The sequence below is a fragment of the Scyliorhinus canicula genome, chromosome 11, assembly GCF_902713615.1.
Source record: "Scyliorhinus canicula chromosome 11, sScyCan1.1, whole genome shotgun sequence".
Classification (NCBI taxonomy): domain Eukaryota; kingdom Metazoa; phylum Chordata; class Chondrichthyes; order Carcharhiniformes; family Scyliorhinidae; genus Scyliorhinus; species Scyliorhinus canicula.
In genome coordinates, this window is record NC_052156.1 from 83,262,404 (window position 1) to 83,287,791 (window position 25,388).

Consider the following 25,388-nt stretch of genomic DNA (forward strand, 5'->3'; position numbering starts at 1 on the left):
AGAGACGCCATAGCATGCCCTCAGTACCGCACTGAAGTACCAGCCTAGATTATGGGCAGGCTCAAGAGGCATTTAGCAACACAGCAATATTTGTAAGTGTTCATCTGCAATGTCAGAACAGGTGGATCCCAATTTGAGAGAAACCTAAAACCAAAGTATTGCAACCTCTAAAAAAAGGCAATGTCACATTTTGCCAAACTGGAAGATCCCAGAATACCCAATGTAATCTGCAGCAAGTCTGTCTCACAGCAGTTTATTGAGTATATGAATTATTTCCACAGCCATGTGTGTGGTTGGGATTGAAGATCCCCTCTTGTGTAAAGGCACTGCACTTTCCTTTGCAATCTGAAGTGTATATTTTGTACGATAAGACATGTATAGATCAACAAGAGAATTACAGCACAGCGCGGTGGTATTTGGCATTGCCCTTTCTAATTGGGTAGTCCAGTAGCACTGAGCTCCAAGATTGGACGGTTCTCACTGTTACCGGGAGGCTGCAGGGCTTATGATAGGCTGCCCTTTTGTGATGGTGGATGCCATGCTTGCAGATCTTCTGATTGGATTATTCTCTGTATTGTCTGATGATGTCATTGATAATAGAGCATCTGATTGGATCTTCCGTGATGTAACCTTGATGTCATCTGCACCAATCTGTTGATCAGAGGGGAAATTAATTCTCACAAATCAAATAAAATGGCTTCCTTTTCCTCTGGGTGTGGTGTTTGGGGTGATTTATTTTCTCTTCAATTTGAAAATGCTTTTGATGTTTGTTCAAAATTATGATATCATTGATCTCTGGCCAAGCAGTGTTTCATGGCTGAAGTACAAATGGCCTCAATTCCCAGGGTCAGAAGAAAATTCAGCCAGAGTTTCAAAACTTGAACACATGCACGGAGTGGTGTATAGGCACAAGGAGCACAGGAATAAGCCCATCTTGAACCGTTTATTGTTGATCTTTAACTATTTTCAGATCCCAGATAGTCATGCATGGAGCTGCTTCTCCATGCTGGTAGGCTTCCAGAGTGTTCTCTCTGCGTACATTACCATTACTCATGTTAGCCTTTGCTCGGCCAAGCACCTTTAAATGACATTGACATGCAGGAACATAATATAATGGTGACCCTCAGACATGTCCATCATTTCCCTACTTTCATTGACATATCACTATTATCAGTGTTTAAAAGGTACACACTGCTCCTGAACGCCATAGGTTAAATTCCCTCTTCCCAATGCCGGCAATGAGAACTGCAAGGCGGAGAATAGCGCGCAATGGGAAAATCGCAACTTGTACCCAGCACCAATTCCGTCCCATTCTCCGGTCCTTCATTGGTGGTGTTATCGAAGTTCGCCCCCCGCGCCGGCAAGTCCATGTAAAACCGTCATTCATGGATTTAAATATCGTTAGCGGGTTGGTCACTTCATGCTTCACGATGCTCTACCCTCTCAAATGGGAGTCTCGCAGTCGCAAGTATTTAAAACAGGGCCACAGCTGTTGAGAGGGAACGGGAAGCTAAAAAAAAATCAAAAATTGTCAGGGTTACTGGGGGCTGGCTGCCCGGGCCAGACGGGCAGTAGTGGTGTATGACTTGGTGCCACATCCGTGGAGTTGGGGTGTCCCCCTCAGGATCAGAGTGACTTGGCTCAGACTGCCATTGCTGTAGTATGTTGGTTTAAAATACACCTCTCTGGCGCTACTTACAGGCTCCTGGCTGCTCACACTGCTGACTGTGTCCTGTTAATGTTCAGAGAGCCTCTGGTGATGTGAGAACCCTAACCCAGGCTGCCGCTCTGGAAACTATCATACCCCAGCGATATCAGCAAGGGGATGGGTATGGCCAAGCTTAGTGGCCCAACAGGTGTTGGCACTCCTCAGAAGTGCTGCCCCACTGCAGAGGAAGCAGGGGATTAGCAGAGGTCACCCCAAACAAAAGACAGCTGAACCGTGGCCTTTGGAACCTTCCCTGATACTCAGCCCCTCTCAAGGCAGAGGTCTCACCAGTGACCACCCACCCCCCATGATCACGAACTATCTCCTCCTAGTGAGGCTGGCAGCACTGACTGCCTATGCCACCACCTCCCAAGTTCTGATCAGGAGGGCAGCTTCAGTCTGCAGCCTACCCTGGGGAAGACGGTGTCCCTCCTCTCCTTATTGGCATTGAGCAGTGGGTCCACCTTGAACTCTCAAAATCGGTGTTGGGGAGGGGAGGGCCAGGTCTTCTTTGAGCCATCTTTGTAGCTGCAGTGAGTGTGTAGCCATGATGTGGAGATGCCGGCGTTGGACTGGGGTGAGCACAGTAAGAAGTCTTACAACACCAGGTTAAAGTCCAACAGGTTTGTTTCAAACACGAGCTTTCGGAGCACGCATCACCTGAAGAAGGAGCCGTGCTCCGAAAGCTCGTGTTTGAAACAAACCTGTTGGACTTTAACCTGGTGTTGTAAGACGTCTTACTGTGAGTGTGTAGTAAGTGGAGTTCTTAAAAACAGCTCCAGCTGTCAGGCTCTTTAGTGCTAATTCTGGCCCCAGTGGTTAGACCGCCCGTTGGGCCGGGGATTGTTTCCAATTCTCGCCGGCAGAGTGCTCGCCCATTTACATGTCCTGAGTCGTGGAACAAATAGCGCCCCCAATGGATATGCAAAACACACGCTATTGAGTCCCAGCAGGAACATTTAGTCTCCCCACCCATATTTCTTTTGCAAAAGTAATTGTAAAATTCTTTGAGTTGATTTTGATTTTCCTTGCAGGTTTCTTTTCATACTTTTTTTTTCTGTTTTGATAACTGTTGCTGTTCTTTGCATCATTCCCATTCACCGGGATATGTGCAATTATTGCATTTTTGTGTTTTTTTATGCTGTCCCTTACTTCTTCAGTTTTTCACAGCTGTGTTTTCCAGTGTGTGATGTTCTTGTCCCTTGGGGGTATAACCTGGTTCTGTATTACGTTCAATTATGCATTGATCTGTCATTTTACCCAGTAATAGACTTGCCCAGTTTCCTCTTTCTCACCATATTGAAATCAGCCTTACCTAAGTCTACAATCTTAATAGCTGTTTTGTGTTTCTCCCTTTCAAACACTCCATTGAACATGATCATATATCTCTGTTATTAGATAATGCTCACACTCCATTAGTCTGTTAATTAATTTTGATTCATTATTCATTACTAAATGCAATATTGGTTCTCGGACATGTTGTTACAGAACACTATCTTGGACCCACTCAAGAAATTCATTAACTTTTTTACATGTCCTGGTCTGCTTATCTCAATCTATAGGAAAGCTGAAATCCTCCATTAAAACAACTCTGCCTTTGCTACGTGTTTGTCTCGCATCTGCATTAATACAATGTACCACTTTGTAATTCGTCACAGAGGGCCTGTACACAACTCCTACTGCAATCTTAAATCCTTTTCCATCTCTTCATCTTACCTATATCTCCTCTGCCTGCTTACTTCTTGTTATATTCCCTTTTAGCATTGAAATGGTTTCATCCTTAATCACTGTGGCTACTCTTCCCTCTTTTCCAGGTTCACTATTTTTTCCTGTAGATCTTGCTTATTTAATTCCCAGTCTTGGCCATCCTACAGTCCAAAGACGTGCAGGTTAGGTGGTTTGGCCATGCTAAATTGCCCTTAGTATCCAAAATGTTTAGGAGGGGTTATTGGGTTATGGGGATAGTGTGGAAGTGAGGGCTTAAGTGGGTCGGTGCAGACTTGATGGGCCGAATGGCATCCTTCTGCATTGTATGTTCTATGTAAAAATTTCTCAATAATGGCTACGATGTCGTACTTTCCAAATTGAATTTGCAACTGCAATCATTCAGTTTGTTCCTCATGCTCCCTGTCTTTGTGTAAAGAATGTTTATTTGGACCACACCCTCACACATTTCTTATTTCTCCCCTTCTCCTTTACATCTATTTTTTTATTTTTTTCCCCCTTTACCTATTGAGCCTGAAACCCAATTTCCAGCTCTTTTTCTTTTTGGACAATTATTTATCCCACCTTTTCCCCCTTCTAAGCAAAGTAAGGGGCACATGGACAGTGCGACCAATCGGGACTCAGAGTGTGGAATCACCCCATGGTGAGAGAGGCTCCGAGGCAAAGAGACATTTTAGGAGCGAGCTACAACCATGAGGCTGCTGTGCAATTCTTATTAATAAATACCCTTTGTGTTCACTGACAAAATCTGTGTAAGTGCATCTTTACTCTGGCAACAAGGATAAATTATTCCGACACTACCTCTGGTCTAACACCTGTGAGTATTGTGTTTTAATCGAAGTCTGAAGAAAAAGAAAGTACTCACCAAAATGCCTCTTTGGGCGAATAGACCCATGGGATTCCTCTATGGACGACTGGACACAATACATCAGGCACCTTGGGTATTATTTCCAAGCAAACAAAATAAGGAGGAGTCAAAACGCAAAGCAAATCTCCTAAGTCTTTGTGGAATTTCGACCTATAATCTTATTTAACAATCTGACAGTCCCAAGCTCACCCAACTCCAAATCATTTAGTTAGCTTATGGATTTAGTGACGCCTCAATTGCAACCTCAACCATTAGTCATACTCCAGAGATTTAAATTTAATTTGATGGTGAGATCCCCGGGCGAATTGATCACGATCTATATTGCTAAACTGAAGGAATTATCGGAGTGTTGTGATTTTTGACCACCCTAAACGGCATGTTACGGGATAGGTTAGTCTGTGGTGTGAACAATGACGCTATTCAATGCAAATTGCTTGCAGAGTCTGACATAAATTTTCGATGAGAAATGGAGATAGCAGTGGCCATGAAAAGCACTGGAATTAGTGCACAAGAGCCTCAGAGCGCACAAAATGGCACTGCTCACCAGTTAGAGCAGGAACCTACATCTGGCCATGGGGCCAAAACTGCTGAAACAGCCACAAAGCAGTAAACTATTTAAGCCACCACGAAAACAAAATGTACAGACTCGGCAATCAGCCAGTAATTCTTAAAGTGCAATTTTACCAATCTGGAGATTCTTATGACACCCCGGGTGAGGGCACAATCAATGACAGCTCCCACCCCCTACGACCCACAGTTTCAACATAAGTAAATCAACCAATAATTCTTATAAAGTTTTCAAGATCTTTGGCTCTAGACTGCTCCAATGACTTATAGGCACCAGGGGCGGGATTCTCTGACCCTCCGCCGGGTCGGAGAATCGCCCGCGGCCGGCATCAATCCCACCCCCGCCGTGTCCCGAATTCTCCACCACCCGAGATTCAGCGGGGGCGGGAATCGCGCCGCGCCGGTCGGCGGGCCCCCCACGGCGATTCTCCGGCCCGCGATGGGCCGAAGTCCCGCCGCTGACAAGCCTCTCTCGCCGGCGTGGATTAAACCACCTACCGTACCGGCGAGATTTTCGGCGCGGGCGGGTGGCGCGGGGCGATCTGACCCCGGGGGTTGCCCCCACAGTGGCCTGGCCCGCGATCGGGGCCCACCGATCGGTGGGCGTGCCTGTGCCGTGGGGGCACTCTTTTTCTTCCGCCTTTGACATGGTCTTCATGCGCGGACTTACACAGGCCGGTGAAGTCCTTTCGGCCCCGGCTGGAGTGGCCCCAAAGGCTGTTCACGCCAGCTGGCGGAGCGGGAACCACTCCGGTGAGGGCCTAGCCCCTCAATGTGAGGGCTTGACCCCTAAAGGTGTGGAGACTTCCACACCTTTGGGGCGGCCCGACGCTGGAGTGGTTCACGCCACTCCAACACGCCGGCATCCCCCCGCCCCGCCGGGTCGGGGAGAATCCCGGCCCAGGTTTGTAAGTAAAACATAAATACTGTTTATTTAGAACAAGAAAAGAATTAAAACATGCAATAATTAAACTAGAATAACGACCTGCTAATCTGTTACTTTCCCCTTTGAGTGGTCATCAGGAGAGACAGAAATGAGAACTGCAGCTCTCCAAGCCCTTAATCAAAAGTCAACTTCGCTCTACAAAATGGAGCCTAGGTTTGGCAGAACATTCCGAAACACCACTCATCATCGAGAGTCAGTCAAGTCCATCAAAATATGTCATCACTGGGCCAGACCAAAGAGCACTGACTGATACCAGGGTGTCCTGAGGTCAGACCAAATAGCACGTCTTCCAAGCGGGTGTCCCATGTTGTTTAAAAATTAAAAGTGCAGTTCATCTGAAATGCATTAATCTCAGCAGCTGTCCAGGCACAAAAGGTATAATAGCAAAGAATAACAGAAAATAAAGGGAATGCACAAGGGTGCCAGGTTTAAGCAGGAACATCTTTACATAACTCCCTCAAAAGAATGAAACATCAGGACACAGATATTTCAATAAAGTATGCAAGACATACAACACCAACACATAACCTATGTGCATGGGCAGCACGGTAGCACAGTGGTTAGCACTGTGGCTTCACAGCGCCAGAGTCCCAGGTTCGATTCCCGGCTGGGTCACTGTGTGGAGTCTGCACGTTCTCCCCGTGTCTGCGTGGGTTTCCTTCGGATGCTCCGGTTTCTTCCCACAAGTCCCGAAAGATGTGTTGTTGGGTGAATTGGACATTCTGAATTCTCCCTCTGTGTACCTGAACAGGCGCCGGAGTGTGGCGACTAGGGGATTTTCACAGTAATTTCATTGCAATGAAGATTATTATTATTATTATCTAAACTAGCCCCCATTATACCAGTCCTTTTATCATTGACAAACGGTCATCTGGACTTGAAACATTAGTTCTTTTCCCTCCCTGCAGATGCTGCCAGACCTGCTGAGATTTTCCAGCATTTTCTTTTTTGATACCAGTCCTTGCCCAATTTCAACATTGGTAATTAGTTAGCTTTTAAACACATGACACGGTACTTGCAATCACATTATCATTTTCAGGAAATATGTACAGTTTTAACATTGCACTGTTGCAAAAAATAAACTCCAACAAAAACAATCCTGGTTTCTGGTTTAGATGTCTTTATTAATCAGAGACAATATTAATCAGAGACTAAATAAATATTTGTGAATACTGAATGCCAAAGATCGTTCCTTCTTTGGAAGACAGTTCAGAAAAGTACAGAGCGGCCGGCATGGATTCGTCCTCCAACATGGCTGTCAATGTTCCAGACTCTTCTTGGCGTTCCGTGGACCTTAATGGTTTTACTAGTTTCTGCAACATGTCCAACATGCATTGTTCCTCAGTCTCTAACTGAGCTAGTCTCTAGGGTTTTAGTTGAGATGGGTATGGTTGGATTGGTTCAACGTTTCTGAGGTTCACACATGGGTGGTTAATAGAATGCCCCGGTGCTTCTATACAACTCTGTCTCTGCTCCTTTAGTACCTGTACCATATCTGTCCCTCGTCCTGACTAACTGATGTCATGTTGTCAGAAATACTTTCCTTCAAAGCAAGTCTGCTCTGGGACATTCTATTGCCTGAATGATATGACAATGGGTTTGCCACAAGAGGCTGTAACAAATTACGTTTGGACAAGTCCAATTCACTTTCTTCTTCTGGTTTCCTGTATCCTTCACTGGCTTTGGACAAAGTACTTGCAAAAGTGTTCACAATCAATTAGTGACAGGTCTCTTTGGTAACAACTATTTTTAATCACTTCAGAGTCCAAACCGAAATCAAAGTCAACACTCTCGCCCGACTCTTCCTGCCTGCTATCACTCTTCCAACAACTATTAACCATTACTTTATAATAAGAACCAAGATCAAAGTCAAAACTTTCGTCTGACTCTTCCTCTCTACCACCACTCTCGTAACAACTTTTACCATTAGCTCATAACCGGAACTGAGATAAAAGTCAAGACCCTTGTCCGACTCTTCATCCTTGGGGTCACCTTCAATCTGAAAATGCTCAGGAGCTGGTTCACTGTCATTTGACATGTGATCAACAGCAGTCAACATCTCTTTCTCTGAGTCGTGTACAGCCCAATGGATTTTCCTAACTCCCGCATTCCCTACTGTTGTGCTAACTAGCATGTCATGTGCCAACTTCGATACCTCTTTCAGACTCTCTGTACTCATGGGCAAAGCTACAGCCTTCAGACTCCAAAAGTAGTCTATTCCTTCCACCAGGAATTCCTTAAGCACTCCAACAACGACTAGACCTTACACTAAATTACACCCCAATTGCACTTTCTACAGTGGAACAGGGATCCAATTTCCACCCATCCCATTCACAAATACCTCAGCTTCCACTGAGCATTCTGGAGGGGAAACCAAATCCTTCACCAGCACGAGAGTTTGAGTAGCTCCTGTCTCCTAAAACTGTTATGGTTTTGGCTACTTCTGTTGTGGAAAATGGGGTGACCTTCCCCTAAGACACAAAACCAGCGTATCTCTCGTCTACCTCATTCCTCACACCTGGCCCCGTGGCAGTGTTCACCTTAATAAAAATAATCTTAATTGTCACAAGTAGGCTTACATTATCACTGCAATGACGTTACTGTGAAAATCCCCTAGTCGCCGCATTCCGGCACCTGTTTGGGTACACTGAGGGAGAATTCGGAATGTCCAAATCACCTAACAGTACGTCTATCGGGACTTGTGGGAGGAAACAAGAGCACACGGAGGAAACCCACACAGACACGGGGACACATCCCGAGACCCCCTAAATAAAATGACCCCCAGAGTCCCCCTAACTAAAGGGACCCCCCACAGAGACCCCCTAACTAAAGGGTTGCCCCCCACAGAGACCCCCTAACTAAAGGGTCTCCCCCCACAGAGACCCAATAACTAAAGGGACCCCCCACAGAGACCCGCTAACTAAAGGGACCTCCCCACAGAGACCCCCTAACTAAAGGGTCTCCCCCCACAGAGACCCAATAACTAAAGGGACCCCCACAGAGACCCCCTAACTAAAGGGTCTCCCCCCACAGAGACCTAATAACTAAAGGGACCCCCCACAGAGACCCCCTAACTAAAGGGACCTCCCCACAGAGACCCCCTAACTAAAGGGTCTCCCCCACAGAGACCCAATAACAAAAGGGACCCCCACAGAGACCCCCTAACTAAAGGGTCTCCCCCCACAGAGACCCAATAACTAAAGGGACCCCCACAGAGACCCCCTAACTAAAGGGACCCCTCACAGAGACCCCTTAAAGGAACCCCTCACAGAGACCCCCTAACTAAAGGGACCCCTCACAGAGGCCCCCCAACTAAAGGGTCTCCCCCCACAGAGACCCAATAACTAAAGGGACCCCCCACAGAGACCCCCTAACTAAAGGCGCCCCCCCCCCACAGAGACCCAATAACTAAAGGGACCTCCCCACAAGAGACCCCTAAATAAATAAATGGACCTCTAGAGACCCCCTAAATAAAGAGATCCCCCACAGACCCCCTAACTAAAGAGACCCCTCACAGAGACCCCCTAACTGAAGGGACCCCTCACAGAGACCCCTTAAAGGGACCCCTCACAGAGACCCCCTAACTGAAGGGACCCCTCACAGAGACCCCTTAAAGGGACCCCTCACAGAGACCCCCTAAATAAAGGGACCCCTCACAGAGACCCCCTAAATAAAGGGACCCGTCACAGAGACCCCCTAACTAAAGGGACCCCTCACAGAGACCCCCTAAATAAAGGAACCTCCACAGTGACCTACTAATTAAGGACTCCTCCAGAAAAGATATCCCTGTCAGGAGCCCTCTAGTGAAGGTACATCTGTCAGGAAGCCCCCCCAAAAGGCACCCCTCTCAGGAAGCATTTCCCCCCCCCCCAGAAAAGAGAAACGTGTCAGGAAGCCCATCAGAAAAGATAACCCTGTCTGGACGCTAGAGAGCAGCCCAGAGGCAGTGAAAATTAATACCGTTGTAACACTCACCTGTGCAATATAGCTGGCTCAGACACAGGACGCCCCACATGTCAATTTCTGGAATGATAAAACAATGCCCGTGTTTAAATTGCTCAGATCCTTGAGCTGCAGGCCATTCATAAATTTTCCTTACTGGGCTATGTTTGACAGCTTACACACACACAGCTGTCAGCCTTATTTCATTCATTGTCCTTCACGGTTGAGTAACTCTAAAGTGCTGTAAGCACAATGTTTACAAACATCAACTAATTCAAACAGTTAAGTGCATTCCAATCAACCCCCCCCCCCCCCCCCCCCCCCTTCATGCTTGAGTGATTTTGAAATGCTCAGCTGGAAATTGACAGCACTTAACTCTCTGCATTCCTTGGCTTCAACCAGCAAGACCTCATCTCCCCGAGCTAAAAACAAGTATCTGCAGGCTGCAAAGCACATTAAATCCCATGGGATGTTCCCAGTCAAATCACAGTCCATTAGCCCAGACTGAAAAACACAATATTTTGTCAATTTCACCTTCTGGCTGCTAAAAGCACCCACACCCTGCAAAACAAAATTATTATTTTTTTAATGGCCACTGCAGTCTAACACACTCTAACCCCAGGCTTTTAACCCTTAAATTGCCCAATATTTAGAATCTAATATTGCTAAAGTCTTCCAGTCATCACAACATGCACCTGCCTTTTGCCGTGTCTTTGGCATGTGCAATATTCCAAAGGACGGTGGAGAGCCTGCTTCAGGGGCTACCACAGGTTGTAGTATACCTTGATGGCGCTGGAGGGTGTGCAGAGGAGATTCACTAGGTTAATCCCAGAGCTGAAGGGGTTGGATTATGAGGAGAGGTTGAGTAGACTGGGACTGTACTCGTTGGAATTTAGAAGGATGAGGGGGGATCTTATGGAAACATTTAAAATTATGAAGGGAATAGATAGGATAGATGCGGGCAGGTTGTTTCCACTGGCGGGTGACAGCAGAACTAGGGGGCATAGCCTCAAAATAAGGGGAAGTAGATTTAGAACTGAGTTTAGGAGGAACTTCTTCACCCAAAGGGTTGTGAATCTATGGAATTCCTTGCCCAGTGAAGCAGTTGAGGCTCCTTCATTACATGTTTTTAAGGTAAAGATAGATAGTTTTTTGAAGAATAAAGGGATTAAGGGTTATGGTGTTCGGGCCGGAAAGTGGAGCTGAGTCCACAAAAGATCAGCCATGATCTCATTGAATGGCGGAGCAGGCTCGAGGGGCCAGATGGCCTACTCCTGCTCCTAGTTCTTATGTTCTTATGTTCTTATGATGTCCTCATTACTCGATCAACAGAATCTGAGCATCGAGCAAACTTAGAAGAGGTGTTGAAGATATTTCAGGAGGCTGGAGTTCACCTCAAGAGAAATATGTGCACCTCTCAAGCTAATGACGTGACCTACCTGGGGCACTGTGTAGCTGCACAAAAATAACACAATACGGCAGACAAGATCAAGGACTGATATTGGTCATGCATCAAGAACCCTCTCAGAGTCCACAAAACTCACAAATTACAAAAGAAGGATTATCAATAGTCTTTGGTGTCGTGAAATTCCACCAGTACTTACATGGTAAGCTCTCTAGCCTCCAGACAGGGTTATCTTTTCTGTTTCTGACCACAAACAGCTCTTGGGTCTTTTGAAAGAAAATATGAAATGAAAAATGAAAATCGCTTATTGTCACGAGTAGGCTTCAAATGAAGTTACTGTGAAAAGCCCCTAGTCGCCACATTCCGGCGCCTGTTCGGGGAGGCTGTTACGGGAATCGAACCGTGCTGCTGGCCTGCTTGGTCTGCTTTCAAAGCCAGCGATTTAGCTCTGTGCTAAACAGCCCCTATCTATGCTAAACAGAAAGAGGACAAGATTATCCCGCCAATCACCTCAGGAAGAGTTCAATGATTAATTCTGTCTGCCTATGAATTCACTTTCCAAGCACTGACCTGGAACACACACAGAGAATGCGGATGCTCTTAGCTGCTTACTCTTGCAAGAAAGAGTGTCACATGTACTCCAGTACCACAAGAAACCATCATGGCATTAAAGTTTTTGGACACATTGCCAGTCTCGATAAAACAGGAACTGGACCAATCAAGATCCACTTCAGTCCAAAGAGAGAGACAAAATACTTATATGATGAATAAATGAGCCAGTTTCCGAGGAAATTAAACCATTCTTTATGCACAAGAATGAACTGAGAGCGGCACAGTGGTGAGTGGTTTGCACTGCTGCCTCATGGCGCAGAGGACCTGGGTTTGACCCTGACCCTGGGTCGCTGTCCATGCAGAGTTTGCACATTCTCCCCACAGAAGAATAGAACAGTACAGCACAGAACAGGCCCTTCGGCCCTCGATGTTGTGCCGAGCAATGATCACCCTACTCAAACCCACGTATCCACCCGATACCCGTAACCCAACAATCCCCCCCCCCCCCCATGTCTGCATGGGTCTCACCCCCACAACACAAAAAGATGTGCAGGGTCGGTGAATTGGCCACACTAAATTGCCCCTTAATTGAAAAAAAAAGAATTGGATACTCAAATTTAATTGAAAAAAGAAAAAAAAGAATGAATTGAGTTGTCAGGATGGTATCATACTCTGGGGAGCAAGAGTAGTCATTACTGTACCAAACAGAGCTGCACCTAACTGAATTACACACCGTCTCTAAAATGAAGATGTTTGCCAGGTGTTATGTGTGGTGGCCTGATATTGATGCTGATATCGAGAAGTTAGTCAAGAACTGTCAACAGTGCCAACTGCAGCAAAGGTTGCCTGCTCCAGCCCCATTGCACCCTTGGGAATAGCCTGGCCGGCCATGGGTACAAATCCATATCGATTATGTTGGTCCATTCCTGGGCACAATGATTTTGCTCAAGATTGATGCAGACTCTAACAGATGGACATTTTTGAGGTGACGTCACCTACATCGTGTGCTATCATCAAAAGATTACAGCAATGCTTTTCAGCTCACAGATTACCTGAAGTCATGATATCAATGGAACCGTATTCGTAAGTGCTGAATTTCAAAACTTCACCGCTCCCAACGGTATTAAACACGTTAAGAATGTGCCTTACCACCCAGCATCAAATGGACTAGCCAAGAGAGCCATCCAAACTTCCAAGTCTGGCCTAAAGAAACTGTCAGGAGGAACCTTGGAGACCAAAACCTCACGATTCCTCCTTCACTTTTGTACCACTCCACATGGAACAATGGGAGTTCCACCAGCAGAACTGCTAATGAAACATCACCTCAGAACGAGACCTAGACTTGTGTTTCCAAATTAGCCAAGGAGGGTAGAAGCCAGCCAAACCTTGATTCACATAGTCCAGCATGATCATTTATGGTAAATGAAGCCATAAACATGAATCTTCGGTAGTGGATCAAGTTTGATCCTCGGAATTGATGCTTCTGAGACCGACCCCTTTCATGCTAAGTGGACGTGGAGGAATGGATCGTTTGTAAACACGTGGACCACTTGAGTAGAGAGCCGGTCAAGAAGTCAGTGTTGTCATCAAGAATTGTTTTTGAACCTGTAAGCACCAAAATACCTGATCAACCTGTTATAGGCATAACTGATGTATCCGTGGAAGCAAGTAGTGATGAACTGCCTGTACCATTATTGCAGTTCCTGTTAATGTAGATCCTGTGGAAGCATCTCAGGCTACAGAATTATGTCACTGTCCAAGAAACAGAAAACCCCCTCAAAGACTTCATGTATAATTGTCCAATTCATGTACATAATGTTTAACTAGTATTTGGGACTGAGTGAATTTGTTATTGAAGATTGTATAAAGGACTTGATTGTCCTTTTAAGGGTCATGTGGCCTGTGCGACCAATTGGAGCTTCCATCTAGTTCATTAATGCTTTTGAAGGGAGGAAATCTGGATTTCTTACCTGGTCTGGCCTGCATGTGACTCCAAACCCACAGCAATGCGGCTGACTCTCAAATGCCCTCTGAAATGGCCTAGCAAGCCACTCAGTTCAAGGGCAATTCGGGATGGGCAATAAATGCTGTCCCAGCCAGCGACGCTGACATCCCATTCAGGTGGAGCCAGTCCTAATGGTATTGTTCTTCCTTGTCCCAGTATGGGTGCCAGTGATCTCATGAAATGAAATCTTGTTCTCGCGCCACTCCTTCAGCCTCATTTTCACCTCCTTCAACTGCCTATACTGATGCTAATCGGCATGTGGGGTGAGAAATAATCAGAGATTATCACCCTTGAACTCCTAATTACTGGTACTCTCGAAACAGAAATTATTACCTACTCATCCCTATGATTTTGGTGCCAAGGTGAAACACAAGTGAATCCTCCCCTTCACTCCAATATCCTTTGAAGCCAGTTTGAGAAGATCGTCACCCTGGGAGATGTTACACCATATGTGACTCTCAATCCTGCTTACAAAGGATGCTACCTGACCCCCTAATCATTGAATTCCCTACATTATGCTTCTCTTCCTGTTGTCCTCCCTTTGGACAGCCTCCTACTCCAAGGTGCCATGGGATCCATACTCTGGCTTTACTTCCAATGGTCTTTCTCCTTATCCTCATTGATAGCAAGTTCGTTGTTGGAGAGAATCAATTTCTGCAATTCTTCATTCTCTACTTCACATGGGTTGCCCCTTATTCCTCAGACTATCGTTCTTTCCTGAACCTGGTGTGACTGAAGTCTGGAGTAAACTGTCCAGATACTGCCAGTGGAGAGAGAAGGAAGCTAATGTTTCGAGTCTGTATGACTCTTTGTCAAAGCTGTAGAGAACTGGGAATAGGGTCAGATTAACAGTGTTGTGGGGGGAACGTGGAGCTGTGGGGCTGGATAGGGAGCAACGATAGGTGAAGATTGACAAATGTGTCATGGACAGAAAGACAAAACAAATGTAAATGGGGGTGATTAAGGCTACGAAGAGTGCTGATGGTGGCACATAAAGAGATTAGGAAGAAGCTGCACAACCTCCTCATGGCAGCCAGGGTGAGTAACCAGCACTGGGCCTCTGGCACCAACCCACATCCCACACACCCGCGGCACATAACCAGAGAGAGAGAAGACCGGAGGGTACCGCCGGATCTGCGGCCCCTCACCATAGAACAAGGGGCATTGGATTTGGTCGGTGGGTCTGGATAGAGGGCAGTCGCTGAGGCAGAGGTCAGCAACCAGGAAGCCCCAGCTGCGGCAGGTGTCCCTATGGCACACATAGTACGGCCCCCACACTCCCCCCACTGATGTGTTATGTATGTTGGATTAACATGGACTGCAACTCAATGCAGTATCACTTGAAAAAAGGCTTCCAACGCTGTAGATGGTTCAACACTGCTATATTGAACTTGCCGAGTAATGTACACAGTTCGCTGTGGGTCTACACTCTATTAATCTAAGCTTGCTAACCTTGGTCTGGCTTGCCCAGCCAAGCCCTGAGCCATTTGTAGTAGGTGCTGACTGCACATTGCACCCTGACTGTGTAGCCACCGAAGTTGGCCATTTCCCTGAATACAAAATGGAGGAACGCAAAGCACGGAAACGAACATTCCGCATACTAATGAGGCAATCACCGGGATAATTAGCATGTTAATGGAACGATTCCAGATACAATGGACACAAATGGGGAAGCAACTGCAACATTGTAAAGGATACCAGACACTCAGGCACCAACAGGGTTCGAAAACAAAGAGCCTGAGAGCCCGCCCAGTAGCTAAGGAACAGCCTCAGTATTGGGGGGATTCAAACATATCGATTGGGAAGAGACCCAATCGATTCCAAGCAGGTAAGGGAGTCCGCCCAAAGGGGCGCGGATCCCTGGGACCTATAAAAGACAGGTCCCACACATGGTTCAGTCTTCTTGTCCAGCCCTCCTCTCTCTTTGACCAGCACTCCTCCGTGGACCAGCACCTCGACCAGCTTTTGCCAAGAAGACCCTGAAGGAGAGAGGTTCGGACAGCAACCGCCAGCAAGTAAGTGTCTCACAACGATCGCTACCAGAGATAGACACTCCTGACCCCTTTTAACTTATACCAACCTGAAGTCTGCAGACCAGAGCAGAGCAAGAGGCCTTGTTCCCTGACCCGGCAGTTCCTTCGAGATAAGTATTAGTTTATTTAACGGTAGGAATAGCTTAATCCTTTTAGCGTGTGCATGGGTAGTTATTATAATTGTATTATAATAAACTCAGTTGTTTGAACTTACTAATTGGTGTATGGTTTTATTGCTTTGAACTTCACCTTGAACTTGTGGCGGTATCTTAACGATACCTGGCGACTCCAGATAAAGAAACAGAGCCAAATTGAGTGTTAAGCACACTCACCCAGAACGACCAACAACTGTTGCTACAGCTGCCACCAGTACGAAGAGGCCGAGCCTGCCTGCCTCGTGTGTTTTATACTGGTAATGTACCCTGTAGTATACTGCCTGGTGATTGGTTGTTCTGTATTCTGTGTGGTGATTGGTTCCTGTATGTGTCCATCACTGCCTGACTGTATCTCATTTTGAACATGAGTGCATATTATGACACCCACCTCCCCCTCACCACCCCACCACCCCCTCACCACCAGTTTGCCATTCCCTTTCGCCACACCATCTGCCTTGTGACTGCTTTGAATGCGCTCATAGTGAGTTCACAAATTGAATCAGGAATGGCTCAAGTTCATTCCATTTTGGATCCTGGCAACCAGCTGACAGGACAAGGATCAGCCTGAGCTGGATTGGAACAAAGCTAACAGGCTACTGTGCTCAAAGCTGTGTAAGTCAGGTCCTACCCTGACAATGTATTCCTCTTGTAGACATCTAACACCTTGGAAGTTAAAGTCTTTGAGACCCCAAGCCCTACAATAGGAAGATAACTGAGAGGACGCAATTATTAGCAAAGACCAGGCCGCGGCCCTTTTCATTAGAAAAGAGACGGCTGAGGGTTTGCCTAATAGAGGCCTTTAAATAATGAAGATATTTGATGTAGACATGGAGATGTTTCCACTTGAGGGCAGTCCAAAACTAGGCATAAATGTAAGATAGTCACTAATAAATTCAATAAGGAATTCAGGAACAATGCCTTTACTCAAGAGTGGTGAGATTAACTCGTTAGCAAATTAAGTGGTTCACGTGAATAGCATTTAATCGGAAGCTAAACAAACACATGAGTGAAGAATGCTGATTGGAAGAGGTGAAGAGACGTGGGTAGAGTTTAAACACCAGAATGGCCTGTTAGCTTAACTCGCGTGTTTCTGTGCTGTAAATGAATTGTGCAATTTTCTGAAACCGCTGCTTTCCTCTAGCCCATTGGAAGTGAGGGCTGAGCAGAAACCAGGGAGAAAGAAGCAACAGCAGGCTGTGGATAACAAGCACCCAGGGGAGAATACAAATGGGATCTTGACAGACAGCCTGGCTCGAACTGCTGGCTCAGTATTGATCATGATAATCTGAGGTATTCTATGGAGCAGCTCTCCAAGTCAATCTTAAAACGGATTCTGTCATTTTATTTTTCTCTCACTGCCCCAAACTGACAGTATTGACCTCTTTATGCAGTCTTGCACCATTAAAGACTTCATTGTCGTCTTCCCAGAATCACACTATGTTTACAAGACCATTAATCTTACTTAGAGAATGTAACTAAACCAACATCGACCAGCCAAATTTTAATGTACAAGGCAGTGAAAGCTGGAGGCTACCATCATTTTTTGCATTTCCAACCCCGCAAATATTTCTTGCTTAAATCCTGAAGGTGTTGACTGGTCCTTGCATTCTTTTCAATACCGAGCACTCACTAGTACCTTTGCCACCTTTTATGTGTAAAGCAAGACAGTGCGCGTTGTCCAACTACATGGCCATCACAGCAGGTCCTGTCCTTACCTGATAAACATGCACCCATCGGCCAAACAGCAAAGAAGGATGTTGATTATGTTCCCCTTCCTGTGACATTTCTGAACTAAATTCAGTGTCAGGTGCATCTCATTTTATAGCATTCATTCCTCGAGGTCAGGCCCCACTATAGCGTCTCGAGCTGGGAATCCAGGCTGATGCTGCTGTGGAATAAGTCCCACATTGCCGCAGCTGACAACTTTGGAACGAGGTGTTAAACTGAGACCCCATCTAACCTGTCATCTAGTTGTGAAAGATGCCTCTGGGCTGTTCAAAGAGCAGGGGAAGCGTCCCACTGTCCTCAACGACAGTTACCCACAACAAACAAGAATGGACACAGATTAGGGCAGCACGGTGGCGCAGTAGGTTAGCCCTGTTGCCTCACGGCACCGAGGTCCCAGGTTCGATTCTGGGTCACTGTCCGTGTGGAGTTTGCACATTCTCCCCGTGCTTGTGTGGGTTTCGCCCCCACAACCCAAAAGATGTGCAGGGTAGATGGATTGGCCACGCTAAACTGCCCCTTAATTGGAAAAAAAGGGCACTCTAAACTTATCCAAAAAAACAGAATGGACACAGATTGACTAGCCAATCCTCTTAGGAAAATAGGAACGGGGTAGGGCATTCAATACGATCATGGCTGATTGGACACTTCAATCCCTTTTACTCATGTTGTGGGCCAGGGTTTAGAGAACCCCAAAGTGTATCATGGAGTTCACCTGACCCACTACTTTTAATAGATTGTGGTATGGGGAGCACAAGGCCCACTCAACAAGTGTGGTACAGCAGAAATGGAGATGTATTTTTTAAAGCAAAACAATGTTTATTCTATGAACTCAAGTTAACCTTTTTAAAACATACAGTGAACATCTTAGCAACCATCAATTCAAATACAACCCCCAAAGAATACAACACTACGTAATTCCCAAACAACATTCAGAAGACAAAAGACCCGTATAACACAAGATCAGGTTTAAAATCACTACTGAGAGCAGTTACACTTTGAAAATCCCAAATGAACATAAGAACATAAGAACTAGGAGCAGGAGTAGGCCATCTGGCCCCTCGAGCCTGCTCCGCCATTCAATTAGATCATGGCTGATCTTTTGTGGACTCAGCTCCACTTTCCGGCCCGAACACCATAACCCTTAGTCCATTTATTCTTCAACAAACTATCTATCTTTACCTTAAAAACATGTAATGAAGGAGCCTCAACTGCTTCACTGGGCAAGGAATTCCATAGATTCACAACCCTTTGGGTGAAGAGGTTCCTCCTAAACTCAGTCCTAAATCTACTTCCCCTTATTTTGAGGCTATGTCCCCTAGTTCTGCTGTCACCTGCCAGTGGAAACAACCTGCCCGCATCTATCCTATCTATTCCCTTCATAATTTTAAATGTTTCTATAAGATCCACCCTCATCCTTCTAAATTCCAACGAGTACAGTCCCAGTCTACTCAACCTCTCCTCATAATCCAACCCCTTCAGCTCTGGGATTAACCTAGTGAATCTCCTCTGCAAACCTCCAGCGCCAGTACGTCCTTTCTCAAGTAAGGAGACCAAAACTGAACACAATACTCCAGGTGTGGCCGCACTAACACCTTATACAATTGCAACATAACCTCCCTAGTCTTAAACTCCATCCCTCTAGCAATGAAGGACAAAATTCCATTTGCCTTCTTAATCACCTGTTGCACTTGTAAACCAACCTTCTGTGACTCATGCACTAGCACACCCAAGTCTCTCTGAACAGCGGCATGCTTTAATATTTTATCGTTTAAATAATAATCCCGTTTGCTGTTATTCCTACCAAAATGGATAACCTCACATTTGTCAACATTGTATTCCATCTGCCAGACCCTAGCCCATTCACTTAACCTATCCAAATCCCTCTGCAGACTTCCAGTATCCTCTGCACTTTTCGCTTTACCACTCATCTTCGTGTCATCTGCAAACTTGGACACATTGCCCTTGGTCCCCAACTCCAAATCATCTATGTAAATTGTGAACAATTGAACATTCATAATCTTGCAGAGATTCATGCACATCTTGCTGTGATTTCAGCTTCTCCAAAACTAAAATGAAACCAAACCCACCCTGCAGCAAAAAGCCTAAAGCGAAAGTAAAAAGCTGACAGACAGCCCAGCTCCACCCACTCTCTGACATCACCGCAGTAATAAACACCCATTTCTTAAAGATACTCTCACATGACACCGTCCCCCCCAAGAAAAAAAATAAACCATCAACTTCAAGATGGTTTCATTTTTCACCTTTTCACTATCCTTTAAGAAATCCACACAGTAAATATACTTTTTTTGTTTCAAAAAACAACACAAACAAATAGGTATAATAATATAGTCCATTTTTTTCCCTTCTTCCTCAAACTGGAATCCCTCTTGATTGAGTCTCTTTGAACAAGAAGCTCTCTGCACGATCCATCCATTTCCCTAGACCTCAGCATTTCTCTTTAAAGTCAGATACTTTAGTCTAATCTGATCATAGAGTCCCTTATAATTCTCCAACACAGAAGCATTGGTTATCACAGCTTTCAGGCAGTCAAATGCCTGTTGAAAGTCCGCTGCCCACTGACATTTTCGATGTTTCTTCAGCAAGTCCATCAGTGGAGCAATCACGCAACAAAGCATTTGCACAAATGTTCAATCAAATCCACTCATGCCAAGAAATTGCATTATTTCTCTTTGTGATGAGGGTAGTGGAAATTCGTCAATAACTGTTGTCTTCACATCCCATGTGACTATTGAACCCTGTCCGTTTGTATGGCCAAGGAAAGTCACTTGGGCTTTTCCAAATTCACTTTTTACTAGGTTTATCACCAAACCCGCCTCCTGAAGTCGATTGAATAACTCCATCAGATGTTTCAAATGTTCTGTCCATGTCTGGCTGAAAATTACCAGATCGTCGATGTATACCGCACAATTGGGTAATCCTGAAACGACTTTGTTAGTTAACGTTAGTCAACATAGTTGAAATGTGGCTGGGGCGTTTCCATGCCAAATGGCATAACTTTGAATTGGTACATACCATCTGGAGTCACAAAAGTTGAAATTTCCTTTGCCCTTTCGGGCAAAGGTACGTGCCAATAACCTTTAAGTAAATCCAGTTTGGAAATAAAAGCTGATTGTCCCACTTTCTCAATGCAATCCTCCAAACGTGGGATAGGATAAGAGTCCGTTCTTGTAACTACATTAACCTTTCTATAGTCCACACACAACCGTTGGGTACCATCTGCTTTGGGTACCATCACTATGGGTGAGCTCCATTGGCTGCAACCCACTTCAATTGTGCTATTTTTAAGCATACTCTCAATCTCTTTGTTAACCTGTGCTAATTTTAAAGGGTTAAATCTGTATGGGTGTTGTTTGATTGGAACATCATTTCCCACATTTAGATTATGTATAGCCATTTTAGTACTTCCCAATTTATCTCCACAAACCTGCCCACGTAATATCAATAACTCTTTCAGGTCAGTCCGTTTTTCCTCAGGAACATAACTCAACGATTTATCCCAATTTTTAAGAACATCCTCATGTTCCAATTTAATGAGGTATGTCAAATTCGCAGTCATCTGGATTTACTTCATCACTTTGAGTTAGAATCATTAAAATCTGCTCCTTTTTCTCTTCTTCCCTTTCAAAGTACCTTTTAAGCATATTCACGACACACTCGGTGAATTTTCCTTCTCTCTAGCGTTTTTACCACATAATTCACCTCACTTAATTTCCTTTCAACCTTGCTTTTAAAGGTTCACCTCCAACTGGTAACAACACTAAAACTCTATCTCCACTGGCAAAACTACGAACTTTGGATTTCTTGTCCGCTACCCATTTCATCACATTTTGTGGAATTCACCTGCTCTATTTAATCGTTCCCTAAAATTTGACACATAATCCAATAATGTAATTTCCGATTTCTCACTCACTAATTTTTCCTTCATCAATTTAAGTTGTCCTCTTAACTCATGACCAAAAATTAGTTCAAAAGGACTGAATTTGGTTGACTCATTAGGTTCATCCCTAATTGCAAAAAGTACGAATGGAATTCCTTTATCCCAATCCTCTGGATAATCTTGACAATAAGCCCTCAACATTGTCCAATGCCACGTTTCTAACTCGCCCTGTGATTCTGGATAGTACACAGTTGATTTAAATTGTTTTATTCCTAAACTATCCATAACTTCTTTGAATAACTTTGAGGTAAAATTTGATCCTTGACACAATTGTATTTCTGTGGGTAATCCACATCTAGTAAAGAATTTAAGTAACTCCTCCACAATCTTTTCAGCTGTAATATTACATACTGGAATGGCCTCTGGAAGCCTAGTAGACACATCTATTATAGTCAAAAGATATTGATTCCCACTTTTCATTTTAGGAAGCGGTCCTACGCAATCAATTGGGCCCCTTGTAAAAGGTTCTTCAAATGCTGCAATGAATATTAAGGGTGCTGGTTTTATCACTGCTTGAGGTTTCCCTATCAGTTGACATGTGTGGCATGATTGACAAAATTTAACTACATTTTTATGTAGTCCAGGCCAATAAAAATGTTTCTGGTACCTCAGGTGCAACTCGCAACACCTCCTTTCTATACGCTACCGGCAATACTACTTGATGAACTTCTGCCCACTTTCATCCGCCTGCATATGTAAAGGTCTCCATTTTCTCATCAAGACATCACTTTTACGGTAATAACTCTGGTATACACTCAGATCCCTCTTCCGTGTATGCTTTCTGATACATCCGTTTTCTTTCTATATCTTTTTGTTGTAACTCCGCCAATTTTCCTGAACTAAAAATATCCATTTCATCCTCCATCTGTTCTTGTTCTTTTTCAACCATCTGATCAAAAATCGTTTTTGATAATGGCACTTCAACTTCATCTTCATTCTTTGATTTCTCCTCTTGTCTTGACATGTGACTTTCCAACCTTGTTACTGCACAATCCGGAAAAATCCCAGGATATTCCTCCTTCAACACTTAAGTTGTCTGCTTTTCCACTGGCTTATCAACAACAGTGGGCATCACTCACACTTGCGATCCAGCTACATCATTACCCAAGATAAACTGTATTCCTGGACAAGATAGTTTCTCTATTACTCCAACTACCACTTCACCACTCTTCACTGGACTTTCCAACCTTACCTTATGTAATGGAACACTACTCCTCTCACCCCGAATTCCACATATTACCACATTTTCTGGCAATATTCTTTCAAGACTACATAATCCCTCATAAGAACATAAGAACATAAGAACATAAGAACTAGGAGCAGGAGTAGGCCATCTGGCCCCTCGAGCCTGCTCCGCCATTCAATTAGATCATGGCTGATCTTTTGTGGACTCAGCTCCACTTTCCGGCCCGAACACCATAACCCTTAATCCCTTTATTCTTTAAAAAACTATCTATCTTTACCTTAAAAACATGTAATGAAGGAGCCTCAACTGCTTCACTGGGCAAGGAATTCCATAGATTCACAACCCTTTGGGTGAAGAAGTTCCTCCTAAACTCAGTCCTAAATCTACTTCCCCTTATTTTGAGGCTATGCCCCCTAGTTCTGCTGTCACCCGCCAGTGGAAACAACCTGCCCGCATCTATCCTATCTATTCCCTTCATAATTTTAAATGTTTCTATAAGATCCCCCCTCATCCTTCTAAATTCCAACGAGTACAGTCCCAGTCTACTCAACCTCTCCTCATAATCCAACCCCTTCAGCTCTGGGATTAACCTAGAGAATCTCCTCTGCACACCCTCCAGCGCCAGTACGTCCTTTCTCAAGTAAGGAGACCAAAACTGAACACAATACTCCAGGTGTGGCCGCACTAACACCTTATACAATTGCAACATAACCTCCCTAGTCTTAAACTCCATCCCTCTAGTAATGAAGGACAAAATTCCATTTGCCTTCTTAATCACCTGTTGCACTTGTAAACCAACCTTCTGTGACTCATGCACTAGCACACCCAAGTCTCACTGAACAGCGGCATGCTTTAATATTTTATCGTTTAAATAATAATCCCGTTTGCTGTTATTCCTACCAAAATGGATAACCTCACATTTGTCAACATTGTATTCCATCTGCCAGACCCGAGCCCATTCACTTAACCTATCCAAATCCCCCTGCAGACTTCCAGTATCCTCTGCACTTTTCGCTTTACCACTCATCTTAGTGTCATCTGCAAACTTGGACACATTGCCCTTGGTCCCCAACTCCAAATCATCAATGTAAATTGTGAACAATTGTGGGCCCAACACGGATCCCTGAGGGACACCACTAGCTACTGATTGCCAACCAGAGAAACATCCATTTATCCCAACTCTTTGCTTTCTATTAATTAACCAATCCTCTATCCATGCTACTACTTTACCCTTAATGCCATGCATCTTTATCTTATGCAGCAACCTTTTGTGTGGCACCTTGTCAAAGGCTTTCTGGAAATCCAGATATACCACATCCATCGGCTCCCCGTTATCTACTGCACTGGTAATGTCCTCAAAAAATTCCACTAAATTAGTTAGGCATGACCTGCCTTTAACGAACCCATGCCGCGTCTGCCCAATGGGACAATTTCTATCCAGATGCCTCGCAATTTCTTCCTTGATGATAGATTCCAGCATCTTCCCTATTACCGAAGTTAAACTCACTGGCCTATAATTTCCTGCTTTCTGCCTACCTCCTTTTTTAAACAGTGGCGTCACGTTTGCTAATTTCCAATCCACCGGGACCACCCCAGAGTCTAGTGAATTTCGGTAAATTATCACTAGTGCATCTGCAATTTCCCTAGCCATCTCTTTTAGCACTCTGGGATGCATTCCATCAGGGCCAGGAGACTTGTCTACCTTTAGCCCCATTAGCTTGCCCATCACTCCCTCCTTAGTGATAACAATCCTCTCAAGGTCCTCACCTGTCATAGCCTCATTTCTATCAGTCGCTGGCATGTTATTTGTGTCTTCCACTGTGAAGACCGACCCAAAAAACCTGTTCAGTTCCTCAGCCATTTCCTCATTTCCCATTATTAAAACTCCCTTCTCATCCTCTAAAGGACCAATATTTACCTTAGCCACTCTTTTTTGTCTTATATATTTGTAAAAACTTTTACTGTCTGTTTTTATATTCTGAGCAAGTTTACTCTCATACTCTATCTTACTCTTCTTTATAGCTTTTTTAGTAGCTTTCTGTTGCCCCCTAAAGATTTCCCAGTCCTCTAATCTCCCAGCAATCTTTGCCACTTTATATGCTTTTTCCTTCAATTTGATACTCTCCCTTATTTCCTTAGATATCCACGGTCGATTTTCCCTCTTTCTTCCGTCCTTCCTTTTTGTTGGTATAAACCTTTGCTGAGTACTGTGAAAAATCGCTTGGAAGGTTCTCCACTGTTCCTCAACTGTTCCACCATAAAGTCTTAGCTCCCAGTCTACCTTAGCTAGTTCTTCTCTCATCCCCTTGTAATCTCCTTTGTTTAAACACAAAACACTAGTATTTGATTTTACTTTCTCACCCTCCATCTGTATTTTAAATTCCACCATATTGTGATCGCTCCTTCCGAGAGGATCCCTAACTATGAGATCATGAATCAATCCTGTCTCATTACACAGGACAAGATCTAGGACCGCTTGTTCCCTCGTAGGTTCCATTACATACTGTTCTAGGAAACAATCGCGGATACATTCTATAAACTCCTCCTCACGGTTGCCTTGACCGACCTGGTTAAACTAATCGACATGTAGATTAAAATCCCCCATGATAA

At 44.7% G+C, this 25,388-nt stretch overlaps 1 long non-coding RNA gene across 1 annotated transcript; it reads right to left on the bottom strand.

Annotated features, from left to right (window-relative positions):
• Positions 1 to 4,337: 4,337 nt before the first annotated feature.
• Positions 4,338 to 11,429, bottom strand: LOC119973162. Its single transcript, XR_005462250.1, has 3 exons — positions 11,361 to 11,429; positions 9,790 to 9,837; positions 4,338 to 4,369 (listed from the first exon to the last, which is right to left on the bottom strand). It is a non-coding gene; the product is annotated as an uncharacterized LOC119973162 (long non-coding RNA).
• Between the last annotated feature and the right edge of the window lie 13,959 nt (positions 11,430 to 25,388).